At 46.3% G+C, this 21,471-nt stretch overlaps 1 protein-coding gene across 10 annotated transcripts in view; it reads right to left on the bottom strand.

Moving 5' to 3' along the window:
- Positions 1–21,471, bottom strand: part of NCOA3 (nuclear receptor coactivator 3) — a 142,642-nt gene that overhangs the window by 51,468 nt on the left and 69,703 nt on the right. For all 10 annotated transcript variants that reach the window (XM_029071127.2, XM_029071125.2, XM_029071128.2 and 7 more), the window contains exon 2: positions 2,235–2,309. The gene's annotated coding sequence lies outside the window, so the exon portion shown is untranslated. The remainder of the gene's footprint in view (positions 1–2,234; positions 2,310–21,471) is intronic.

The following is a 21,471-nucleotide window of genomic DNA, read 5'->3' as shown; positions in this document are numbered from 1 at the left end:
GAAAAGAATTCACAATATTTACTAGTTCTAAATGGAGGAGTAACTTTTTTGAAGACAGCTGGGAAGAGAGCTCTGCTGCTTCATGAAGTCAACAAAAAAAATCAAACTGGAATCAGTCAATCGTACTATGTGAAGAGCACTGCACTAACCATTGGGGTGAGTATAATACAAAAAGGGACGCTCTTTGCCTGCGACATGCTTACAGAACTATAAAGTACTTTGCAGTATAATGAAAAAGTAGTTTAGAATTGCAAAAAGTCTGTGATTGTAATTCTGATGCTAAATGTTACTAGTTTGAATGCATGTAACTTTACTAGAAAACAGAATAATGCAAGGCACTCCCTAAGCCCCACAGCATTCGTGTCCATATCTGTAATTTATTTTATATTGATGTGTCTTCCCCTCTGGATTGTACACTTCATGGTGGGCAGGGAATGTGTCTACCAACTCTTGTTATATTCTCAAAATGTACTCTCCCTAGTGCTTAGTACGGTGCTCCACACAAAGTGCTCGACAATAAGGACTGACTGAATGACTGAATGACAAAATAATGAATAATAATGGGGGAAGTAGATGAATCACTAACAAAGATGAGGGAAAAGCTTGGCTAGCAGCTGCTTGCAAAAAGCCAAAGTCCAAACAGTAGCCATGTACCTTTCAACCGCATTTATTGAGCATCCACTGCATGCAGAGCACTGTACTAAGCACTAGGGAGAGAACGCTAGAACAGCTGGTAGACAAGCTCCCTGCCGGCAACAAGCTTATAGTCTCAAGGGAGCTTACAGCCTAGGCTTTGATTCTCACGGTGATGCTTCTCAACACCAGGGATTTTTACCCAGAAATGGTTATAAAACTTCGTACCAGAGATATGGAACTGATTTAGCCTGGGCAAGTTAAACCTCAAGGGGGCAGTTTCGCTGTGGTCATTTTGGCAACTCTGGGGTTAAGGCATCCTACCTCCAGCACCATTTCCACTCACTCCTGAATGCAAGGGGGCCGGGTGAAGGAAGGGAGGGGGTTTTCCTACTGCATGACTAGAGTAAAACACTACTCTTTCTCTTCCTAAAATCCTAAAATTTGCGCTACTAGACAAACTTTTGTGCCTTGCGAGGCCCTGGTACTAGACAGGCCTTTATGTCCTGCTTGCCACATAGTTTGCAAGATCTTTTCAAAAAAAGAGTCCCGACTTCTCTAAATCCCTGGTGATTCTTTAACTACCTGTTCTTTCCACCAGAGAAACCATTAACTTTGTGAGGTATAATTTAGGTCTCCTTGATAAACAGGGCAGCCATAAATTCCTGTAGAGATAACTGAGAGGGGAGCCTCTCCCGACTGTTTTAAGCCATGAGACCTGTTACTAAGACTTTGGTGGTACACTACAACTTCGCTTCAACACACTCCAAGGTTTAATCACCACCACTTGGGCACTTTGTGAAATGTTCTTTTTTTCAGAGGATCCCTAGGGATACCGACCCTAAACCCGAAGCAAACACTCCTCATGGAAGGAGCTGAAAAATGGTTTTATGACCTTCCATTACTACACGCTTCTAAAAAGAAAACCTGGCCCGGTTTTAATCCTCCTTCCTCCAACTGCAAACTTTTCTTACTAGAACCAAACTTCTGCCGTACCCACCCTAGGTTTCAAATGCTTTGTAGAGCCCTTGGTGTGGGAAGCGACTTCTTAAAAGCTGGGCCCATTGTCGTCAGGAAAAAAGAGAAAAGAATTCTGAAGTGTATACACATCTGTGACATCTCAATATAAATGGAAACAATGGACCCCTAGGAAGGATATTATTTAGAGAAGGGGGAAGTGGCACATCTTTTGCCTGCTTATAATGAAGCCCTCCGATAATGGTCATGAATATCATTAGGAGCCATGAAGAGGGAGCCTTAGAAAACCCAGTTTCATTTACTTCTGTACAAGTCAGTGAATGCAGAAAGAAAGGTTAGCCGTGAGCCATGAGCTTCAGTGGCAAGGGGAAAAGATTCGACCGGTCTTCGTCTCACCCCTTTACTGGGAAGAAATCAAAAGGTCAAAAAGTGAGTTTGCGGCAGAGCAAAAATAAGAACTCTGAGCCTCTTTGATTCCTAACCGATTGCTTAACTGGGAGGGTAAATGGACAACAAAAGGTGAAAAGCAATCTGCAGTGCCTATGACGACTAAATGGATTCTACTTGCATCTTTTTTTCCCCAAAACCAGGCAATTGAAGGGAAGTGTTAACGAAATACTTACCACGTAAAATATCGCATTCCACTGCCTAGCTCTTCAGAAAAATCCACCTTATTTGCCTTCAAGACAAGAATACTCCTTTGGAAAAAAAAGAAAAAACAAAACATTAATTCAGTGTCTCATTTGAAATTATTTTTAAAGCCGTACGACTGAACCTCTGTGTGTTTGGTGAAACGGTGAGTCTGGACAACCGAAACCTTTCCATTTAAAAACCGTCACTCCTCCTTTAATGCAGAAGTCGGGCTCTTGATGAACCTCGCGTAAGGAAAAACTTTGGCTTTTCAGTCCGGACCCTGAAGTGACGGCGCTGACCCTGGGTGACAGCAGTAGTAGTCGTAGTGGTGATATAATACTTGCAATAATATCAGTCAAGTTTAATATAAATAAATAAATGACAGATATGGACACAGCTACAGTGAGGCTGAGGGAGAGAAGTGAATAAAGAGAACAGGTCCAAGTGCAAGGGTGACACGAAAGGGAGTGGGAGAAGAGGAAAGGAGGGCTCGGGAGGGGAAGCACGCACTTTGCGCCGAGCACTGTATGAGAAGCTGGGAAGAAATACACGGGTTGGGGGGAGGTGGTTTGGCCATGGTCCCTGTCCCTCGAGGAAGCTCATAATCTACTAAATTGCCAAGGAAGCGAGTGAGTGCTTTTCTGCTCTTTCGCTTCCCCTCCCTCTCCCCATCTCTTCTCTTCTATTTCCTTTCTCCCATTTCCGTCATTACCATCAACCGCTGCATGGCCCGAACCCCCCGATCACCGGGTAACAAGCAACCCGCCAGCGACTCCATCTCTGCCCTTATGATCTAATGGGATGATGGAAACTCCGGGAGGGGAGAGCTAATGAAACCCCGGTCGTCTCTCCAGCTCCCTAGTAGGCGCTCAATAAATACCCCTGACTGATAGTCGGGCTGTGAGCCCAATGAAAGACGGGAACTGTATCCATGCTGATCGATCTCTGAGTATCCCCGTGCTCAGGACAGTATTTGGCAGAGAATAAATGCTTCACCAATACCACTGTTCTGAATTACTATTACCTATCCCGGTAATAGACAAGTGAAGGTGGAAACAAGTAGACCAGGAGGAGATCTGGACCAACCCCATCCCCATCGGCCCGAAAGGACAACGGCCCCTAAGTCCGTCAGTAAACAACGTCAACTGGTTCAGACCAGGCTCGGGAAACTACGAGGGGGCCCTCCCCATGTCCAACCTCCTCCCAGTTTGGGCCTGGGCCCGTGAGTCAGAAGGACCCGGGTTCTAATTCCGACTACGACACTTAACTTCTCTGGCCCTCACTTAGCTCATCTATAAAATGGGGATTAAGGGTGTGAGCCCCACGTAGGGCAGGGACTGTGTCTAACCTGATTAACCCCAGTGGTCAGAACAGTGCTTGGCACACAGTCAGCATTTAACAAGTACAATTTTTTATTATCAATAATAATAATAAGGGGAAGAGTGGGAGTCAATCATTGGTACTTACTGAGTGCTTACTGTGTGCTAGAACACTGTCCTAAGCACCTGAGAGAGAACAATATGACAGAAGAGTTGGTAGTCCCATTTCCTGTGGGCAAGGAATGTGTCTGCTTATTGTTCTACTGAATTCTCCCAAATGCTCAGTACAGTGCTCTTGCACAAAATAAGGGCTGAGTCAATCATATTTAAATGAGCGCTTACTGTATGCAGAGCACTGTGCAGAGAAGCAGTGTGGCTTAGGGGAAAGAGCCCGGGCTTGGGAGTCAGAGGTCATGGGTTCTAATCCCGCCTCGGCCATTTATCAGTGTGTGACTCTGGGCAAATCACTTCTCTGCGCCTCAGTTCCCTCAACTGTAAAATGGGAATGAAGACTGTGAGCCGCGTGGGACAACCTGATGACCCTGTATCTACCCCGGCGCTTAGAACAGTGCTTGGCACATAGTAAGCGCTTAACAAACACCATCATCATTATTATTATTATTATTATTAAGCGCTTGGGAAGTACAATATAGCAATAGAGACTATCCCTTCCTACGACAGGCTCACAGTCAGGGTGGGGGGGAGAGGAAGAGACATCAGTATAAGCAAACAGATGTCAATATAAATAAATAAAATTACAGATATATACATAAGTGCTGAGGGGTGGGGAGGGGGGAGAAGAGCAAAGGGAGTGTGTCATAGTGATGTAGAAGGGAGTGTGAGATGAGGAAAAGTGGGGTTTAGTCTGGGAAGGCCTCTTGGAGGAGATGGGCCTTCAGTAAGGCTCTGAAGGGATGGGGAGAGAGTCATCGTCTGGCAGATGAGGAGGGCGGGCGTTCCAGGCCAGAGGTAGGACGTGGGCCGGGGGTCGGGCGGGGGGAGACTGGCGAGGACAGGCACAGGGAGGAAGTTAGCACCAGAGGGGCAGAGTGTGCGGGCTGGGTTGTAGGAGGAGAGAAGGGAGAGAAGAATAAATACAATTGGCTGACTGCCCACAATGAGCTTCCAGACTAAAGCGGGGGACAGACGCTAATCTAAAGAAACAGATTACAGATACAAAGGAGGCGCAGTACCATCTCGAGAAGCAGGGATGATTGTTTTGGAGTTTTTTCGTTCATTTACAGAAGCCCCTATGCATTTGTTAGGACTGGCGGTTCCATTCCACCGCACCCTAAACCAGGCTCGCCAGCAAACCTGGGGGTTTAAGTTTGGGCCTGGCTGGACCCCAAGATTTTGCCTAATGTAGGCTTCTGGGCGAGGGGTGAAAAGACAAATGGGTGTTAATGGTCTTATGGCATTCAACCACCCGGGCCATTAGTTGCAAAATACAGTTCCTCTAATGCTCTGCACACACAAAACGCTTAGCTTAATGCTACGTACTACTCGGGGGGGGGGGGGAGTCAGAGAAAAATGGGATAAACAAGGTATTGAAAGAAGAATTTAAATGCTTGCTTCATGACTTTAATGAGCTTCATTCTGTACTTGGTGGAAACTTGCCTATGCATGCCTGCAAATTAGTGCATGCTACAGCACCTTATTGCCTGTAGTTAGCGGCTTAATATTTGCAACATAGATCACTCTTCTTCAAACCACTCTGGACAACTAAATTGTCCCATAATACTCTGGGTCGTCTTCCGTGCTCGTCGGAATGGGCGGTATTTCTTCGGGTGAATTTTCCAAATAAGTTCGTAGAAATCAAAGGTACTTAGTCCAGCCGTATTCTGAATACATGGCATCCCAAGTTCTAACGTTATTATAAGTAGCATTCTTATTAAGCTGGAGTCTTAGTTATGTACAACTCTACATGCGTGGTGAGACCAACAACTGAGTTGTGGTGCTTAGAACCGTGCCGTTCCTACAAATTCTGGCCCAAGCGACCGGTGACCAACGGCTACACTTGTGCTGCCCCTCTCCGAGGGTGGAACAATCTGCGGACTCTAGATTAAAAGGGCTGGTTGCCCCCTTCGACCCCCCCAAAAAATAAAACAGCTATCATAAGCACGAGCGCAAACTGCTTGGGATAACAGCTCCTCCAGTCCTCAATCTATCTTCTCTCCCTTATTCCAGGTCATGGGTTCCAATCCCGACTCCGCCACATGTCTTTTGCGTGACCCTGGGTGACTTCACTTAGCGTGGCTCAGTGGAAAGAGCCTGGGCTTGGGAGTCAGGGGTCATGGGTTCGAATCCCGGCTCGGCCACTCGTCAGCTGTGTGACTTTGGGCAAGTCACTTGACTACTCGGTGCCTCAGTTACCTCACCTGTAAAATGGGGATGAAGACTGTGAGCCCCACGTGGGACAACCTGATTACCCTGTGTCTACCCCAGCGCTTAGAACAGTGCTCGGCGCATAGTAAGCGCTTAACAAATACCAACATTATTATTATTCTCTGGGCCTCAGTTACCTCATCTGGAAAATGGGGATTGAGACTGGGAGCCCCACATGGGACAGGGATTGGGTCCAATCTAATTTGCTTGCAGCCACCCGACTGCTTAGTGTAGTGCACGGCACACAGTAAGCACTTAATAAATACCATTATTATTATTATTATTGATACTGAGTTTCTACCAACTTCTCTCCCATCCCACACCAAGTTACTTAGACTCTGGGCTTCATGGGGGACAAGGAGCGTGTCTGATCTGAGCTGTAGCTACCCCTGGGCTTAATATACCGCTTAGCACATAGCATCTAACAAATACCACAATGACGAGGATTTTAAAACACAGACATCCAAATGAACATTAGTTTTTAACATTAGTGCCAGGAAAGGGAGGGACATGTGCGAAAGATGAGCAGAGTACTGGGGGATAAGGGTGGGAGGGAGTGTAATAATAATAATAAATTGTGGCATTTATTAAACACTTACTATGTGCCAGGCACTGTACTAAGCCCTGGGGTGGAAACAAGCAAATCGGGTTGGACACAGTCCCTGTCCTGCCTGGCGCTCGCAGCCTTAACCCCCATTTTACAGGCGAGGGAACTGAGGCCCGGAAAAGTGAAGCGACTTGCCCAAGGCCACAGAGCAGACAGGTGACAGAGCTGGGATTGGAACCCATGACTTTCTGACTCCCGGCTGGGCTCTATCGACTCTGCCTTGCTACTTCCCCACCCAAGGCATCCCCGATGAAAAATCAGGAACCCAACAGCGCTTAAATACCGCAGTTATCATCATTATCTTTTATCTGCACCAGTGCTCACTGCAATGCTTGGCACTTATCAAGAGCTTAATGAATACCCCAGCTATTATTATCATCGAGCAATAGCTAAAGGAATTACCAGTGGATGCCCCACTGCCAAGGATTCGGTGCCAAGTGGAAGTACAGAAGTGATCGCCTACTAAAAGGTCCCCAGCCCCTTTTACATATATCATCTCAAACAATTGCCAAACATCTTTGTGATGGCAGGATATATAAGTGCTACAAAAGGGTTTTGAGTTAATCTTGTCCTAGACCACCCAAGGAGGCAGTCTCTCCTGACTCCCAGTTCACAGAGTGCTTTCGTGTTTTCCTTGTACATAAAAAAAAAAAAAAAAGAACCCACCAGATTTCAACTATTTTCCTGATGCACAAAATTGTCAGTACCCAGCTGAGGAGCAAGGACATTACAAAAATTCTTAAGTAAAATACCGGTCTGGCGGGGTGGGGAGGGAGGTGGGAGAATAGGGATTTCAAAACAATTGTAATGGGACCTAAATTCTAAGAGGGATTATTTTTGCGACAAAAATGAAAAGGGCAGGTTTAATACAATCTAGGATTTTTCAAGGATCTAAGCGGTTGCAAATAGATTCTCACTTGTCAGGCTTCTTCCTTGAGTTCAAGTGCTTACTAAAGTGCAGCCCACCCAGGAGGTACTCAGCGAATACCATTACAGCCACTAGCGTAAAAGCCAAATGTTTTCGATCCTTCCGCGACCCGAGATTTCCTAAGTGTTTTGGCTAGAAAGCAGGTGGAGAATCAGAGGCGTCTTCGGCCCACGGGGAGAGCCTACTTGGATATAAGGCGTTGGGATTAGTGAACATTTGTTGACAGTGGTTAAGTGCTCTTCTGTGGGCTTTTCCTCAAAGTACGTTTCACCGAGAAACATAACTCCCAACATTGTGGAACTGTGGATACTAAAGGAACACACTTTTTTAAATGGGTGCACTTGATTCTTCTCAAAAAGTGAAAGTCATTACAAAAATTGGTGTACGGAGAAGGACCGACAGGTTCCTAGACCGGAGGGAAAGCTATGGATGCTTGACAGCACACTCGGTGTCATGTTTGAGCACTCACCGTGTGCAGCGCATTGTACTAGGCGCCTGGGGGAGTACGGTCCAACCGGAGTCGGCAGACACACTCCTTGCACACGAAGAGCTCGCTGTCTCGCTAATTTATAGACGGCCTCCCGCTCTAGACCGTACGCTCGTTGCTGAGGCAGAGAATACGTCCACCGACTCTGTTCTCTCGCACTCTTCCCACCACTCCGCGCAGAGTAAGCGCTCAATAAGTACGGCGGGTTGATCTGTACCTAGGTGCCGTGGGACTGAGGGACGGTAACCGTGCTCTAGACTGTAAGCTTGTTGTGGGTAGAGAATGCGTCTAGGTTGTATTTTCCCAAGCGCTTAGTACAGTGCTCTGCCCACAGGAAGCCCTCCATATATACCAGTGACTGTTCTTCCAAGGATCCTGTTGCCACCAGAGACAGACCACTGGACTGGGTGGCCACTAGAGTTATCTCATGAGCCCCTTCTTAACTTGGGAACCTCGTAAGTGACAGAGAGAGAGAGGTTTATTCCCACCTGTGGATTCTCTCCCAGCGCTCAGTACAGTGCTCTGAAACCCACAGTAAGCGTCTCATAAATATTATTATTACTCATAGCCTGCCTCTGAAGCTCTTCAAAAGGGCACACAAATGGCTGACTAACCTTTCGATTGATCTCTCCGTCTGTCTACTCTGAAACCGTTCACTATTTTAATTTCTTCCCCTTCCCAACACCGCATTGTACCTCTGACTTGGCACAACCGAAAAAGAAGCCATCGTTCTCCCCCACTTCGCTGCCAACAGAAGTGCAAGAAAGCTGTTTAGATCTAAGACAAAAAGCGTTTCAAGTGCTCCGCTCATCGAAACTTGCTGCCTGCCTAAGAAAACACTGTCAGGTGAAGATTTCGCCCCCTCCGCTCTCACGGGCATTCAAATCCTTATACTGCTGAATCATGGGTGACATTGTGAGAGGTACTAAGATCATAACTGCGCTCGGCCAATTTGTCTTTTCAATCACCCCGTCTCCTGCTACCTTAAGGGAAACCCGTGTGATCTGCATATCAATATTCTGAGTTGGCGAAGCATGGTACAAAAGTGCGAAAAGTGGCCACGGATGCCTCTGAAGGTAAGTTGCATGAAAATATTTGGACTTCTGTAGGATCCTCTTACCATCTTCGGCCAATACCCTATTGGCCCTCTGCCTTTCTGTTGTCACACCACCGCGTTTAGGGGTGCAGGACGATTAAATCGCAACTCTGGGAGCCAAAAACAACCTTCTGGAAAAATCCGGCAGACACCATTCGAACACCACGCGTTGCCCGATGAGCTCGCATTTCATCCACAATTGAGTTGGCTTTCCTAGCTAATGGAAGCAGGAACAGAAATAAAATACTGTCGGGCCTCTCTAATGCAATTTATGATCTGGATAAGGATGGCTACAATACAGCAATTTACAATTTGTGGGGTGCGGGGGTGGGGGGTTTACACGATCATCTAACTTGCAAATCCTAAATGTCTGTGAATTTTTGATTTTAGGAAGTAAAATCATTCAGGTGTGAAACCAGCAATACTTTTGAAACGATTCTGCTGTCTTAGGGAGGGGGGGAAAAGGGACTACTTGCAAATAAAGGCAGATATTTTATTTGTATGAGCAGTTTTCCACCTCCGGTGTCCACTCTCTGCAGAAAAACCTACGGAGAACACCCATTTCCGGTGCCAAATTGTAAGGGACAGAAATGCCTTTTAATATTTGTTATCTTTTAAGTAGGAAGAATGACTGTGAAACAAAGGCAACAAAACGTCACAAAAAAAAGGAATTAAATGTTTTATATTCTTAATCGCCTGGCATTTATGCCTTATTTAAATATCGCTAAAACTAACCAAGTGCATGAGACCCCTGCACTACTCATCCACATTTCTGAACCAGTACACACAGGAAAAGCTTAAGTTGTTTTAAAATGTTAGAGTGAAACTCCACTTTAACTTGATAAATATCAGCTGTCATACAATCCGCCAATACCCACTATTTTTTTTTTCCACAAAGATCAGCCTCTCAGAAAAGGTAATTTCAAATCTGCCAACTGCAAGAAATGCATTATACATGGCAATTTCCACACAAGGTCAGAGGCTAAGAGGTTTTCAAATATCAACTAATAAATGATGCAGGTTACACGTTTAAATAGTACACGTGCTCCAAAACATATTCCATTATTTAAACACTACGCAGATACCAACTTGGAGTGAACAGAATTATTGCTCAACGGCTTTGCATATTGAGAAATGTGGCCATTACCTACAGCTCTACCATCTGGTGATTTGCCTCTCAACTAGAGCAGTTCCCTTGCAAATGGATTTTTTTTTTTAATTTATTTTATTTATTTTTTTTTGGCCCGGGGCAGGTTACATTGCCCCATTTCATATTTCACTCAGACAAAAGAAAAGTTGCGTGCCATTACTGATCCATGGAGTAAACTGGTATTTTAAATAATTATAGTCGTCCAACATAAAAACAATGGCTTCTTTTTTTGAAAGTCAAATTCAAATAAATAGTGAAGTCTTGTCACCCATTTTTAGCAAGGACAAAATTAATTGGGGCTGGGCTGCCAGATCAGATGAGGCTGAGTACTGCTCATGGAAGAAGCCTATTTTGCTCTTTCTACTCGGAATGTTTCCACAATTTCCAAGGAAGTTAACCATTTTAAAAGTTCAGACCTTCGCCTTTAATACCACAGATTCTCAAACATGGTAAAAATGTACAAAAGGAAAAACTAAGGTCATTTAATCAAATGTCTTTCAAACAGAATGGCGTATTTTAATCTACGCAGTGTAGAACTTGGAGAGATTATTACAACATTTGAGCTGCATTCTGTTTCCGACTACCTGTGGAGAAAAAAATAACTGTACCTGCAAGAATTAATACGGTAGAGAGCTATCTTGTCCAACTTTTATGTAAAAAAAAATCCATTAAAAATATCCCCATCCAGCATAAATGCTAATAAAAATAAGGTTTGTTTAAACAGGAGTGGTCGTTTGAATTTTTGATTCCATTATCAAATATATTTATTGAGCACTTGTGTGCAGGGCGCTATACTGAGCGGTTGGGAGAGTACAACATGACAATGGACAGACATCTTCACACGGTGGTGACATCTGTAGGTGTTAAAGAGGAAAAGTTATTGAAAACAACGGATATCGCTTGGTAAGTACGGTTAAACACGGAGGTAAAGTGGCCGACGATTTCACAAAAATCGAGACGGGCGCTGGCGGGGCGAACACGAAATCGTTTTTCACCAAACTCCACGCCGAGACCTTGAGGGTGGTAAGTTCAAAACCAAAAGAAGCCATTTCTTCACATCGTGGGTGGTGAGCATATGGGATCTGTTACTACGGGAAGCTGTGCAGTCAGAAAATGTCAGTAGGGTCAAGAAGGACTTGGAGAAATTTAGGTTCAAGAGATGCACAGGGGTTACAACAGTAAAAGTCAGGAAGGGGGCATGGGAAGCAAGATCGGGATGCCAAATGGCAAATCGGTAAACACCAGGAACAGCAGCCAAGTGGGCAACCATCACGCTTTTCCTCCAGGCTTCTTTTCGGCACTGTTAGAGGAAGAATTCTGGGTTGGATGACTCCAATAATGGCGTTGCTTTAGTTCCTGCGGCAATACGTCGACAGAAGACTGTAAGAAATGCCATTCTGACTGGAGTCCGCTGAAAATGATGAAACTCGCCAACTCGCTTAAGGCCCCAAACTTCTGAATTTTCCGGCTGGCATTTCTCACGGTGTTCGGTTTAACCGGTCCCATTCCTTCTTCCTCCTCCACTTCTGAAGTATCTTGACTGACTTTAATATTGCTCATTAAAGCGTGGCCTAGTGTCAAGAGCACAGACTTGGGAGTCAGAGGTCGTGGGTTCTAATCCCGGTTTCGCCACTTGCCTGCTGTGGGACCTTGGGCAAGTCACTTAACTTCTCTGTGCCTCGGTTACCTCATCTGTAAAATGGGGCTCGAGACTGAGCCCCACGGGGGACAGTCTGATTACCTTGTATTTACCCCGGCGCTTAGAACAGTGCTTGGCACATTGTTAAGTGCTTAACAAATACCATAATTATTATTATTATTATTACAGTTTAGCATCACGATAGTTCTAAGTAGCATAAGTTATGACAGATCTCTACTCTACTAGCATGAAAGGTGCCTTTTGACTAACAAATGGAAGACAACACTATGAAAATTAACTATTACATATTTATGGACTGTACGAAGAGGGAAAGGGGGTGGGAGATAGACAGACACACACACACACTCTGCAGAGAGGAGGAGCTGAACTTTGGCCTGACAATTAAAGCACAGTAGCCCACCGGATAGAAGTCACTTCACTTCTCTGTGCCTCAGTTTCCTCAACTGCACAACAGAGGCTCAATACCTGTTCTCCCTCCTACTTAAGGCTGGGGACTGCGGCTAACTCGGATTACCTTGCATCTAGCCCGGTGCTATCTCCTAAAAGAGAAGTTATCAGGCGGGACTTTGAATATTTCATTGTAGTAAGTACCCCCAGGGAAACCACTGTGTTTTTCAAATGTTCTGTTGCATGGCATCTGCTATTTGGCAAATGAGCTAAATGAAATTGAGGATTATGGTGCTTATTTGCCCAGCATATCAGCTCTGCCCTTGGTAGAATGAGAAATCACAAGCACTAATCAATGGAAATAATTAAATTTTCAATGCACTAAAGAAACTGGTTTCCGAGACTTAGCGTACCTCAAGGATTAGGAATTGCCAATAGGAATTTAAATGACTCTGAACAACAGAGGAAGCGGTACATGGAATTACAAGCATATTATTTTGATTGCTGCACTCGTTACACGCTTCCTATGCACCAAGCACTGTTCCAAACGCTGGGGTAGATATAAGTTAATTAGGTTGGGCACAGTACCCGTCCCACATGGGACTCACGGTCTTCATCCCTAGTTTCCAGATGAGGGAACTGAGGCATGCAGAAAGGGAGTGACTTGACCAAGGTCCCACAGCAGACAAGTGGCAGGGCCGGGATAAGAACCCAGGTCCTCTGACTCCCAGACCCCTACTCTTTCCACTAGGCCACACTGCTTGTCAACGTTTAGACGACATCTACTCTCAAGGTCAGGGACCAAAACTGGACTGACATTTTAACTCGGGTTTCACAACAGCAAAAAATAATGGTCGGATTCCTCTCTAGCTCTTGCGTGCCACGGACCGGTTTTTAAATCACGTATTACAGACTTGTTGATGCGCCCCAGTTCCAGGCTGTGTTTTTCTTTTTTTAATAAGGGCTCTACGTCGGTGATTCACACTCACCTCTTGAAGGACCAGGCCCTGGGGCCTTTTTCTGCTAGACCTGTCCCTAACCAGTCTTCAGAGAGAGAAGGGGGAGCGAGAGAGAGAGAGAGAGAACAGAGGAGAGAGTGTTTTAATAATGTTGGTATTTGTTAAGCGCTTACTATGTGCAGAGCACTGTTCTAAGCGCTGGGGTAGACCCAGGGGAATCAGGTTGTCCCACGAGGGGCTCTCAGTCTTCATCCCCATTTTCCAGATGCGGTAACTGAGGCACAGAGAAGTGAAGTGACTCGCCCACAGTCACCCAGCTGACAAGTGGCAGAGCCGGAAGTCGAACCCATGACCTCTGACTCCCAAGCCCGTGCTCTTTCCACTGAGCCACCCTGCTGTTTTGAAACGTGTGTGTGGCGCTGCACTAGTTTAGCGACTTTTGTCAAATTTGTTGATCGACTTTTCCAATTTCTAGTCGTTTTTCAGTTTTAATAATAATAATAATAATAATGGTATTTGTTAAGTGCTTACTCCGTGACAAGAACTGTTCTACGAGCTGGGGTAGATACGAGGTAATCAGGATGGACACAGTCCCTGCCCCAGAGGGGGCTCACGGTCTTAATCCCCATTTTCCAGATGAGGTAACTGAGGCCCCGAGAAGTAAAGTGACTTGCCCAAGGTCACACAATAGACAAGTGGCGGAGCTGGGATTAGAACCCATGTCCTCTGACTCCCAAGCCTGAGCTCCTTCCACTAGGTCACGCCGTTTCCCTATATTGTTACCCTACGCCGCTTATGTCTGCGATCGGGTCAACTGTAGTATCACCTGTAAATTATATTCATAATAATGGCACTTGTCAAGCGCTTACTATGTGCAAAGCACTGGTCTAAGCGCTGGAGAGGATACAAGGTGATCAGGTTGTTCCACGTGGGCTCACAGTCTTGATCCCCATTTTACAGATGGGGTAACTGAGGCACTGAGAAGTTAAGGGACTTGCCCAAAGTCACACAGCTGACAAGCGGCTGAGCCGGGATCCGAACGCAAGACCTCTGACTGTCAAGCCCGGGCTTTTTCCACTGAGCCACGCCGGTGCGCATTTTGGTTTTTTCTTCATCGGTCAAATCAGCCCCATGGGTCCCTACTCAATGCGCTGTCCCCAGGCTGATACTGAACCCCGCTGCTGTCTGACCTTTAGGGGAGTCAGGGGCACCGGCCAGGAGGAACGCTGGGCTCGTAAAATTGGGGAGGGAGACACAACACGTTCACGGAAATGGGACGACTCGCGGATTTCACTTTTAAAATCTATGGCATTTACTGAACACTGTGTGGAGAGCACTGAACTAAGTGCTTGAGAGAATACAATACAAATGGGTGCAACAGATAATCCTCTAGACTTTAAGCCTGCTGTGGGCAGGGAATGTGCCTGTTTATTGTTATATTACTGTGTATTATTATAGTATTATATTACTATAATTATTATAGTATATAGTATATTATAATTATTATAGTATTACTACGACTACGTGCCAGGCACTGTAGTAAGCACTGGGGTGGATATAAGCAAATCGGGTAGGACACAGTCCTCGTCCCACCTGGGGCTCACAGTCTCAATCCCCATTTTACAGCTGAGATAACTGAGGCACGGAGAAGTAAAACGTAGTAAAAGAAGTCCCGCGGCAGAAAAATGGCAGAGCCGGGAACAGAACCCACGATCTTTCGACTCCCGGGCCCGGGCTCTCTCCAGAAGGCCATGCTGCTTCTCAAGCAGCACTCTCGTAGTACTTGTAACACTCAAGCAGTACTCTTGTAATAATAATGTTGGCATCTGTTAAGCGCTATGTGCCGAGCACTGTTCTTGTACTCTCCCGAGCACTTAGTACAGCGCTCTACACTCAGTAAGCGATCAATAAATAGGGCTGAATGAATGAATGAGTCATTCCCGCCCACAAGGAGCTCAGTGGAAAGAATTTGGGTCCGGGAGTCAGGAAACCCGGGTTCTCATCCCAACTCTGCCACTTGCCTGCCGTTGACCTCAGACAAGGCACTTCTCCGCCTCTGTCTCCTCATCCGTAAAATGGGATTCATCAATCAGGTGAATTAACTGAGCACTCACTCTGTGCGGAGCACCGTACCAAGTATTTCGCAGAGGTCAATACAACAGAGTTGGGAGACTCGTTCCCTGTCCGTGATGAGCAATAACTTCTCCCTCTCCGGGCTCAGACTGTGAGTCCCGCCCCAGTACTCAGTACAGTTGAGAAGCAGCGTGGCTCAGTGGAAAGAGTCAGGGCTTGGGAGCCAGAGGCCATGGGTTCAAATCCCGGCTCTGCCACCTGTCAGCTGTGTGACTGTGGGCGAGTCACTTCACTTCTAGGGAAGCGGCGTGGCGCAGTGGAAAGAGCACGGGCTTTGGAGTCAGGGCTCGTGAGTTCGAATCCCAGCTCTGCCACTTGTCAGCTGACTGTGGGCAAGTCACTTCACTTCTCTGTGCCTCAGTTCCCTCATCTGTAAAATGGGGATTAAGACCGTGAGCCCCACGTGGGACAACCTGATTCCCCTGTGTTTACCCCAGCGCTTAGAACAGTGCTCTGCACATAGTAAGCGCTTAACAAATACCAACATTATTATTATTATCATTACAGTGCTTGGAACATAGTAAATGATTAACAGTGCAGCAGGTGGTCTAGTGGCTAGGGCACAGGCTTGGGGGTCACAGGATCTGGATTCTAAATCAGGTTCTAAGCCCATCACCCAGCAGCCGAGTGTCAGAGCCTGGATTAGAACCCAGGTCTTTCTGACTCCTAGATCCACGCTCTATCCACTAGACCACCCTACTTCTCTGGTCTAGTATTTCACCAGTATCAATGGTGAGCCTATTCATGGCCTAAAACGACTAGATCCATCCCTTCTAAAGATAAGTAAATCTGTCCTTCCCTTTCCCCTTCAAAATCTTGAAAAAAAGGGGGAAGAAAATCACAATAACATCTGCCAATTTCTTAAGAATTCTATGGCCCGGCTGATTAATTACCCTGTTTGTTTTTTTCGTAAACGCCCCAATCGCGGGGTTTTTTTTTTTTTATGCTAGTCTGACTTTCCAACCTGCCATTCCGGATGAGACATTCCCTAGTCACCTGTCAGTCTTCTGTAGAGGCAGGAGAAAAATAAAATCTCCATCTTTTCCCAGGTATTGGTTACAAATTTTCTCTTTCACTGACGGGTGGGGAATGACATTTTCTGGGCTCCTCCTCCCTTGCTTATAACGGAATATTTTTTTTCGTCTGCCTGAAATGCCTCACGATAGTTGAGCCTCCTTCCCAACTTTATTTCTCCTAATCTTGTCTCTAGGCAACTGGTTATTTCTTTACACTCAGCCTTTGAGGTCTGGCCTGTGTTGCGGGCAGGGACCGTGTCTGTTTCTCGTTCACACATTCATTCGTATTTATTGAGCGTTTACTGTGTGCAGAGGACTGTACTAAGCGCTTGGGAGACTCCAGTTCAACGTTAAACAGACACAATCCCTGCCCACAGCGAGCTTACTGTCTAGATGGGGATGCAGACGTTAATGGAAATAAACAACAGATACGGACATAAGTGCCGTGGGGCCGGGAAGGGGGGATGAACATAGAGAGCAAGTCAGGGCGACGCAGAAAGGAGTGTGAGAAGAGAAAAAAGGGAGGCTTTGTACTCTCCCAGACGCTTTAGTGCAGTGCTCTGCACACAGTAAGTGCTCAATATATACACCTGACTGCCACTCCATGTCGCTTCCCCCATTTCTGCCCTTGATTTCCGTAGTCTTGAGTTAGCTCAACCTGGCCAACTTAAGTGACACTGATAATAATGGTATTTGTTAAGTGCTTACTATGTGCCAGACACTGTACTAAGCACTGGGATGGATACAAGCCAACTGGGTTGGACACAACCTCTGTCGAAAACTACTCGAGGAGTCAAATACTTCCAGGTCTTACCACCTCATGGGAGGCTAGATATTCTTGCCGCCACGTGGGAAGTTGGATATTCGTTCGTTCACTCAGTCAATTGTATTTATTGAGCGCTTACCGTGTGCAAAGCACTGTACTAAGTGCTTGGGAGAGTACAATGTAACAATAAACGGGCACATTCCCTGCCCACTGCGAGCTTACGGTCCAGAGGGGGAGACGGATATTAACAGAAATAAACTGCAGCTTTGGACATAAGCGCTGTGGACAGGCCTACCTCTCCAAAATCCAAAATCTCTCCAAAATCCAAAATCTTCAGTTCGGCCTGAAGCTTCACCGTACATTAGCAAGGCCCTCCAACACTTTACTTGACCCGATTTTCTACTGGTCTATCATGGTGCCTTCGAAGAGCATGCTCCAAAATTTGGGGTGCGCGCTGACCTCTGTGTTATCTGCGAAAACACCCTAAATACTATTAGGGTATTACTAATACTATTAGCTATTAGCTAATAATACTATTAGCGTCACTCTGGCCAAAATCCATGAACACGTGCATTACTGAAAAACTCAGTATTTCAAAAGATTGTGAAAATGTATTATTTGCTCTGGGCTTTGCTGTCTATTTCTTGGTCTGAAACTGAATTACAGAACATAAACCTCAGTACAGTCCTCATGTGCCATAAGGTTATTCTTCTAAACAACTGTTAGAGAAGCAGCGTGGCTCCGTGGAAAGAGCACGGGCTTGGGAGTCGGAGGTCATGGGTTCCAATCCTGGCTCCACCACTTGTCAGCTGTGTGACTTTGGGCGAGTCACTTAACTTCTCTGGGCCTGTTACCTCATCTGTAAAATGGGGATTAAGACTGTGAGCCCCACATGGGACAACCTGATCACCTTGTAGCCCCCCAGCGCTTAGAACAGTGCTCTGCACATAGTAAGCGTTTAACAAATACAAATACCGTCATCATTATCTAAGAAAACCAAGAGATATCAGGTAATGGCCAAAAGTGTGGTGGCATTTAGGTAGAATGTGATCCAGAAATACTGCCCCTAAGTCACAATGACCGGCCCACCTTTCCAAACTCTTGGACAGATCCCAGGGAGCTCATTGTGAGCAGGGAATATATCTGCTTATTGTTGCATTGCACTTTTCCAAGCGCTTAGTCCAGTGCTCTGCATCCAGTAAGCGCTCAATAAATACGAGTGACTGAATGAATACTGTTCACATTTTAACCCAAGCAAACAGAGGATCGGCTGTAGTTTCTTACTCTTTGTAAAAGCAAAACACTGCAGAAGCTTCTTCTGGGGCCTGGGAAGAGTTAAAATTCAGAACGAGGAATGATATCACGGCCCTGGGATGCTAAAAAGCCAGGAATCTGGACTTTTGCGGCCAGTGATGAATTCTTCCGTTGAGGAACTGCGGACTGTTATTTTTACTGCTTAGGGCAGTGTCACAGAAGTTTTCCTAGACCTTTAAGTATCACTGAATTCCAGAGAGCCTACTATTCAGAAAAGTCACTTCCATACGACTGTCAGCATATGTTATCTGTCATTTATTTATTTCTATTAATGTCCATCTCCCCCTCTAGACTCTAAGGTCGTTGTGGGCGGGGAATTTGTTTATTGTTCTATGGTACTCTCCCAAGTGCTCAGTACAGGGCTTTGCGCATAGGAAGTGTTCAATGAATACCACCGACTGATTGATTGAGAGAACCTTCTGCAGGCACACTCCTTGGTGCCTGATATTAAGCACAAGTTGGCAGTTGGGGAAGAAATCTAATCCCGGCTCCGCCACGAGTCTGCTGTGTGACCATGGGCAAGTCACTTCACTTTTCTGGGCCTCAGTTACTTCATCTCTAAAATGGGGAGTCACAAGGAGAACGCTATGTGAGACGGGGACTGTGTCCAACCTGACTAGCTTCTATAATAATAATAATGACGTTGGTATTTGTTAAGCACCTATGTGCAGAGCACTGTTCTAAGCGCCGGAGTAGATACAGGGTAATCAGGTTGTCCCACGTGAGGCTCACAGTCTTAATCCCCATTTTACAGATGAGGTAACTGAGGCCCAGAGAAGTGAAGTGACTTGCCCACGGTCACCCAGCTGACAAGTGGCAGAGCCGGGATTCGAACCCATGCCCTCCGGCTCCCGAGCCCGTACTCTTTCCACTGAGCCACGCCGCTTCTCATCTACCCCAACGCTTAGGACAGTACCCGGCACAAGATAAGCGTTTAACAAATGTTATTTTTTTTTTTTAAATCCCTATACTGTGACCCCCATCTGGGTAAAACTGGGATTATTCAGATGATATTACAAGTGGGAAGCCAGGCCTCGCCAGACAGGCTAGGAAAGAGTTAAGGAATTTAAACCTTATTCCTCTACTGGCCTTAGGAACCCCTCTGACTACATCCCCTTCATTCACCAGAGTCTCCAATAACTCTTTTAACTAGATCTAATGGGCTCTACCCGGTACTAATCCTCCTTGCCCTCTCAGCTGCCTCTGACATCGGTGACCTCCGAGAAGCCTTCCTCCATGAAGCCCTCTTTTCCCTGCCTCGCTCCCAATCCCATAACACTTACGTATATATCTTTAAACTATATCGTCAGAATTACTTCTTTATTCCCACTCACGTCTGCTCCTCCTCTGGTCTGAAAGCTTGTTAGGGGCACAGTGCACGTCTGCTAAGACCGTTGCACTGTATTCTCCCAAGTGTTTAGGATAGTGCTCTGCCCACTGTAAGCACTCAATAAACACCACTGACTGACTGATTGATTGAGAAACCCGCTCTGGGTTTGGCTTTCCCATCTCCTGGTGGGTTTTTTCCCGTCCCTTCCCCTCTGCTGGCTCTTACCCTCCCCTCGTCCTTTAATTACAGGGTTTCTAGAAAACGCTTTGCAGGATCCTCCACTCTTAACTGTGGTATCTGTTTAGTGCTCATTATGTGCCAGGCACCGCTCTAAGTACCGGGGTGGATACACGTTAATCGGGATGGACACAGTCCTGTCCCACAGAGGGCTCACAGTCTGAGGCCCGGAGATGTGCAGCGACTCGCCCAAGGTCACCCAGCAGACAAGGGGCATAGCTGGGACTAGAACCCAGGTCCTTCTGACTCCCAGGCCGTCTCCAAATCCCGTCAGATTTTCTTCCCCAGTACGCCCCGTCCCCATGTCCTCCTCTCCACCCTCGTGGCCACTCTGATCCGAACTCTGATCCGAACTCTGGTCCGGTCAACCCCTCCCGGCAGGACTACAGCATTAACCTCCCCAATTCCTGATCTTCCCGATTCCAGCCACTCCCCTCCTCAATCTATCCTACACTCTGCCTCCTGGACCATCCTCCAACACCCCTTCTCCCTCTCTGTGTTTGACAAAATTCCTTACCACCGGATTTTCCTTGCTTGTTTAACGGTATTTGTTAAACGCTTCCTTTTACTACGTGCAGTCGCCGTAGTAAGCACAGATAATAATAATGATGGTCTTCGTTAAGCGCCTGCTACGTGCAAAGCACTGTTCTAAGCGCGGATAGATTAAAAAGTGATCAGATTGGACACGGTCCCTGTCCCATATAGGGCTCACGCTCTTGGTTCCCATTTTACAGATGAGATAACTGAGGCCCAGAGAAGTGACTTGCCCAAGGTCACAACGAGGTCAAGTGGCGGAGCCGGAACCGGCACCCAGGTCCCCTGACTCCCAGGCCTGTGCTCTATCCACTAATCCACGCTGCTGCTTGCGGCCTACTTCGGATTTTTATTTCTTGTAACTGTGCTCTTCACCTTTTCCTTACGGTGCATTTGCAATTTATGCCTTGGTTTCAGCGCCGCTTTATCCCAAGGGGCTCAAGGATGGAGACTGTGCTTCTACTGTCGGCTCCTGAGCCCAAGTACGGTGCTCTTCGCCAAACAGGTGCTCAATAAATACTAATGAGGATGAAGCGGTTCAACTTCAACCCCTCAAACGCCTTTCCTGTTCTCCTTCTTGAGGAACACTGTGAGGCCTTGTATGTGCAAAGCATTCTTGAGCTCAAGGACTAAAGATGTAGATGTTCCCTACTTTTTACTCCCACACAGGAACCCTTTGGCATTGGTTTCAAGGCTCTACAGGAGCTCTCGTCCATTTATAAATCCTTCCTTTCCCTCTCCTACTCAGCTTGTACTTTTCACTACTCCCAGTGCCCCCGGCCCCGCCGAGTGAAATCCACCCTCTGCCCCTCTGCTCACGGTGATCCTCCTCCCGACGCCTGGAATTCCCTTCCCGCCCAAATCCATATGACCTCAGCCTTCCCCGTCTTCGAAAGCCTTTCTAAAATAATCATAATAA

The sequence above is a fragment of the Ornithorhynchus anatinus genome, chromosome 8 (genome assembly GCF_004115215.2).
Source record: "Ornithorhynchus anatinus isolate Pmale09 chromosome 8, mOrnAna1.pri.v4, whole genome shotgun sequence".
In the NCBI taxonomy this organism is placed as follows: Eukaryota; Metazoa; Chordata; class Mammalia; order Monotremata; family Ornithorhynchidae; genus Ornithorhynchus; species Ornithorhynchus anatinus.
Note: the sequence above shows the minus strand (reverse complement) of the source record. Positions and strands in the feature narration are given on the sequence as shown.